The sequence below is a fragment of the Echinops telfairi genome, unplaced genomic scaffold (assembly GCF_000313985.2).
Source record: "Echinops telfairi isolate 266 unplaced genomic scaffold, ASM31398v2 ScPeMD7_53;HRSCAF=182, whole genome shotgun sequence".
Lineage (NCBI taxonomy): Eukaryota > Metazoa > Chordata > Mammalia > Afrosoricida > Tenrecidae > Echinops > Echinops telfairi.
Window position 1 is genome coordinate 6678432 of NW_022103951.1, and position 5988 is coordinate 6684419.

The following is a 5988-nucleotide window of genomic DNA, read 5'->3' on the forward strand; positions in this document are numbered from 1 at the left end:
ATCCTTCCATTATCAGCTCGGACCTCCAGGATGATGTTCAGTAAAAGTGGGGACAAGAGGCATCCTTTTCTGGTCCCCCTTTTCAAGTCAGAATGATTTTATCTTTTCTGAATTGATTGTAATGCTACCTGTTTGTTTTTCATATAGGGTTTTTATTATATTGAGATGATTTCCTTCCAATCATATCTTCTTGAGTGTCCTAATTAGGAATGAGTGTTGAATGTTGTCAAATGCTTTTTCTGTATTTATTGATATTATCATGTGGTTCTTGCCGCTTTTCTTGTCAATGTGGTTGATAATGCTGATGGATTTTCAGATATTGAACCATACCTGCATCCCTGGTATCAATTCCACTTGGTCATGATGGATTATTTTCCCCATACTTTTGTATTCTAGTGGCTAGATTTTGTTAAGGATTTTTGTATCAATGTTCATTAGAGATACCTGCCTGTTCTCTATTCTTGGAGATCCTTGCCTGGCTTTGGTATCAATGTTATACTAGCTTTGTAGAATGTATTTGGGCATTTACTGTCCTTTTCTATGATCTGCAAGAGTTTTTGTAGAATTTGTGTCAACTCTTCACTGAATGCTTGGTAGAATTCTCCTTTGAAGCCATCTGGGTGAAGGCAGTGGGTGGAGCTCTCCAGGGACCCATCTTTCAGATGACGTGGGTGTAATGAGCAGTGCTAATTGAGCTTGTCAGGTCTACCTGGTGTCTCAGGCTCTGCCCAGATTTACAGCAGGGCAGCAGTGTGCTCCATGGTCATGGGACATGAGCTTCACGCATGAGCAGCATGGGTTGTGTGGACACATCTGTCTGGATCCCCAGATTACTCAGAGTCAACCATTGGGGCTGCATTTTGAGCAACCACCACAAAGCAGGAGCAGGACATATAGCACAATCAGTATAGATTAATGTGGCTGGGGTATCAGGCCATAAGCCATGCCACATCTTGATGGCATGGACAGGAGGGTAAGAGAGAACAGAACTGCAGGAAAGATTGGCCCACGTGCTGGGACACAGCCCTAGGGTACCATGAGACCCAAATACACTTCCTTTACTCCCCACTCAGCCTTCTAATCTCCCAACCCAGCTATTACTCTGGGAGCTCCCAATGAGGTTACTCTTAACTCAGCGCCATCTTCCCAGAAGTCAAGCCAAGGTATTTTCAATCACTTACTATCCATGTAAAAGTTGGACATTAAACAAGGAAGATCAAAGAAGAAGAATTGATGCATTTGAATTATTGTGTTGGCAAAGAATATCATGAGTACCACGGACTGCCAAGAGAACAAACCTGTCTTGGAAGATGTATACCCAGTGTCCTCCTTAGAGGGAAGGATGGTGACTTTGTCTCATATGCTTTGGACATGTTGTCAGGAGACACCAGTCCCTGGGTAAGGACACCATGCTTGGTAAAGTAGAGGGACAGGGAAATAGAGGGAGGCCCAGATGAGATGAACTAACACAGTGGCTACAATAATGAGCTCAAACATAGCAACAATTGAGAGCATTGTTTAGCAAGGGGCAATGTTCCATTCTGTTATACATAGGGTCACTATGAATTGGAACCAACTCAATAGCACCTTACAACAACAGCAGTTATTGGAGGCTGTGGGTTGTTGTGATACTGAACAGGTTTCAGTGGAGCTTTAAGTTTTAGACCGACTAACAAAAATCTGACAACCTTCTTATAAAAAACAGCCAGTGAAAATGCTATAGATCTCAATACTTCAGTCCCACCAATCATGGAGATGGTGCAGGACAGGGCAGCATTTTGTTCCTTTGTGCATTTTGTTGCTATGGCATACTCAATTACATCAACTCTGGTAGACAATGGGGATCATATCTTTGAGATGGACAGAATGGAGGGCAGGGATCAATCTGGTCTGTGTAAAAATAGGTCAGAAATAGAGCAGTTACAATGAATAGTAACGGTTCTCTAATTAGTGACTATATGCATCCTCTTTTTTGAATATACCTTCACCACTTATAGAGTGATGACACCCTTTGAGATTGGCTGGCTCTGGTGCTCTTGAACATCTCTATTTACATCATGTAAACAAGGTTCAACTGTAATCTGACTTAAGGCTTGGCAGAACATTCTGTGATCCATTCTGGCACCTGGCAAGATTGTCAGTCATGTTAATTGCAATCAAAAGTCCATTTCTAATCCACCTTCCTTGTTCTAATGAAGCATGAGAATTTCCACTTCATCCTCAATTCAGATTCAACTTCAGACTTTAAACATGTCTAATTATAGTTAGAGTTGGCATCTCAAAAACAGAGCAACTAACCAGTTGTGTTGCCTGTCATTTGGCTACTCTGGATTAATGTTACTATGTACGACTGTGGAAAGGAGGAATTGATCCCATGCTGATTTTGCTTTGCTGTCTGTGTAAATAGTGAACTTTATAAATCAATCCATTTAGACTACTTTTCTCCTCATCAAATACATGGAAGTGTAGCACGCCAACCTAGCAGTTGTCATCAAGCTGCTGCATAAGTACTACTTGACCACTTGGCAAAAATAAAATCTAGGAAGTCTGTAAATACTCCCAAAAGAAATAAAATATGCTGAATTCCTGCATGAATAAACTAGGCCAATCTAGCTGTGGCCTAGTAAAGTAACAACACTGGAAATTTGATTTTATATATTAAATAGCTTTATATTCCCTAATCATTAGGGATTTCTGGGATAAACCCATCCTTAATGTAACCTACATGTTACCATTTTAGGGTAAGAACCAACACAAAGACTTGATTAAAAGATTCCTTGTATCAAAAATTGTCAAAAGATAGAAGCATTATAAATGTCCATCATTGGATAAACAAAATGTGGTATTTACACATAATGGAATATTTCTTTTTCATAAATAGATGGGATGTCCTGATGTATGCCACAACATGAATGAAACTTGAAACATTATGCTGAGTGAAATGAGTCACTCAAAAAATAGAAAATGTTGTATGATTCCATTTATATGAAATACAGAGGCGAAAGTTAATTTACATTGGGCAAATCTGGGCAAAAGAACTCTTTAAGGTGTTAATGAGAAAAGAGATAATTTTGAGGATGGAGGTGCTCACACGCCAAGCCATGGTATTTTATGTCACCTCGTATGTATGTGAAAGCTGGACAATGAATAAGAAAAACCAAAGAAAAATTAATGCATTTGAATTATAGTGTTGGTGAAGAATATTAATTATCTATTGACTGCTAAAAGATCAAATAGATCTGTCTTAGAAGAAGTATGGCCAGAGATCTCCTTAGAGATAAGGATGGTGAGACCTCCTCTCACATACTTTGTATATGTTGTCAGGAGTGACCAGTCTTTGGAGAAAGACATTATGTTTAGTAAAGTACAGGGGGCAGCGAAAAAGAGGAAGGCCCTCAAGGAGATGGATTGACACCATGAGACCATTGTAACAATGGACTGAAGCATAGGAACAATTATGAAGATTTTGCAGAACTTGGCAGTGTTTCTGTATGTTGTACATTAGGTTGCTATGGGTTTGAACTGACTCAGTGGCACCTAACAACAAAACAACATGGACTTCCAGAAGAATGAACAAATTGTGTTAGAAGTACAGCAGGAATGTCTGTGTTAGGAGTGAGGATGACAAGACTTCATTTCATACACTTTGAATATGTGTATGAACTAATTCCTGAAGAATGACCATGATTGGTAAAGCAGAGGGTCAGCAAAAAAGAGGTGGATCCTTAATGAGATGGATTTATACATTTCCCACAACAATGGACTCAAACATAGCAATTATTATGTTTTGGTTTCTTGACTTAACAGCATCTAACAACAGCAAAATCTTTACCAGGGTTGGGTGAGAGGGAGAAAGTAGGAATCATTGCTTAGAGGACACTGAGTTCCTGTTAATGGTAATGGAATAATTGGAAATGAATAGTGGTGATAGCTGTACAACATGATTAACATAATTAATATCAACAAAATGAACATGTAAAATTTTAAATTGGCAATTGTTCTGGTATATATATTTTTGCTGTGATAAAAACACTTTAAAACAACAACATAAACCCCTTTATTCTAATCTTTATTACTGCTTACTTACAAAAACCTCCAATTTAGGGAATTCTCTCGTGTCTATGATGTTATGTCCATTTTCATCTCAGCATTTGGCAATCTGAACAGGTTTTTATAAGTTAACCAGTACATATAAAGAGATCAAACTGTTTAAATGTAAAAAGTGCCTAATACAATAATACAAGAAACAAATGTTTAAATTTAGTCTAATAATTGACAGATTACAGAAAAATAAGACTGAGGAATGAGAAAAGAAATATTTTAGAAAATTATAATATTTTCTACAATGGGTTTTATTTACTTTTAGGAAGATTGGACTAATTAAGGATGCTTCTACCAACTTGAACAAATCTGTTTTTTCCAAATAATCAGGAATTGTATGCAGAAAAAAGAGGAAGCATGTAAGTTTTGTCAGTGCTTTTGAAATTTTCTTTTTTTAAAAAAAGGAAATATAGTTATTTTGGTGATCCAAATGATGAAGAAATTCTGGTTTGTTCAGTTTCTATAAAGAACTATTTTAAATACTTTCTGGAACAATTCAAGTTACTTATTTATTTGCCAACATTAGCATATACTATATGTAGGCCCTGTGTTAGGCATCATAGGTACAAAATTAATAGGCCATTAATTTTTATCTCAAATCTTATAAACAAAACAAAGTATATAAATAGATATTTCGAACAGAGCAAGTGAAATGACAGGTATATGAAAATGTCATGGGTATATTGCACAGTATAAAAATATGAATACATGGCAAATGAAGAGACAGAAAAGACTCTCTCTACATTAAATGATGATAATGTAATCTCTACATATAATGCTTTGTCTCTATTCATTCAATAAACACTTATTGAATGGTTACTGCTAAATACTATAAATAAACTAGTGAAAACAATGAACACAGTTCCTGACCCTATAAATCCTACAATCTAGTGGGAAATATATAATATGCTAGTAAACAGATGAAATATGAAGAAGCTTTAAAAAGTTCACAGAAAAATGGAATTAAAAGATAATGGAATTTTCCCATGAACTTTTTGAAAGCCCTTTGTATAGTCTTCAGATTATGAGCATCTGAGTGGTGTTTAACTCAGTTATGAACCAATCCCTATAATGACTAATATGGTAAAAAATCAGAGCACAATGGTTCATAATAACATATGGATGCCGATTCATACCAGGTATGCAAGGATGGCTTAATATTAAAAAAAACAATCTATGTAAGTAATTCACCACATAAACTAAATAAAGGATAAAAACCATATGATTATATCAACCTATGCAGAAAAGGCATCTGATAAAATTCAACATCTACTCTTGAATAAAACACTCAATAAAAAAGGAATATAAGGGATGTTCCTCAATACCATTAGGACCATATATGAGAAACTAACAGCTAGCATCTCACTAAATGAAGAGAAATAGAAAACAACATCCCCCTTTCAAATGGGTACCAGAGAGGGTTGCCCTTTATCATCACTCTTATTTAGTATAGTGTCAGATTTTTAGCCAGAGTTATAAGATATCAAAAAGATAGTAAACACATTCAAATTGGCATAGGAAGAAACAAAACTTTATATGCAGATGATATAACCCTACATATAGAAAACCCTAAAGATTCAATTAAAAGATTGCTGGAACTAAGTGAAAAATTTGGTAATTTTGCAGGCTCTAAGATCCACCCAGAAATTAGTATGATTCTTGTATGTCAAAGACTATTACTCCAAAAAGGAAAATAAAAGAAAATACAATTTACAGTAACCATCCTAAAGATAAAATATCTATAAATAAATACTGCCAGAGGAACAAAAGACATATGCAAAGACAACTGTAGAACACTTCTACCAGAAATGAAAAGAGCTCACATGAATGGAAGAATGTGTCATGCTCTTGGATAGGAACACAAAATATAGTGAAATTGTCAATAAT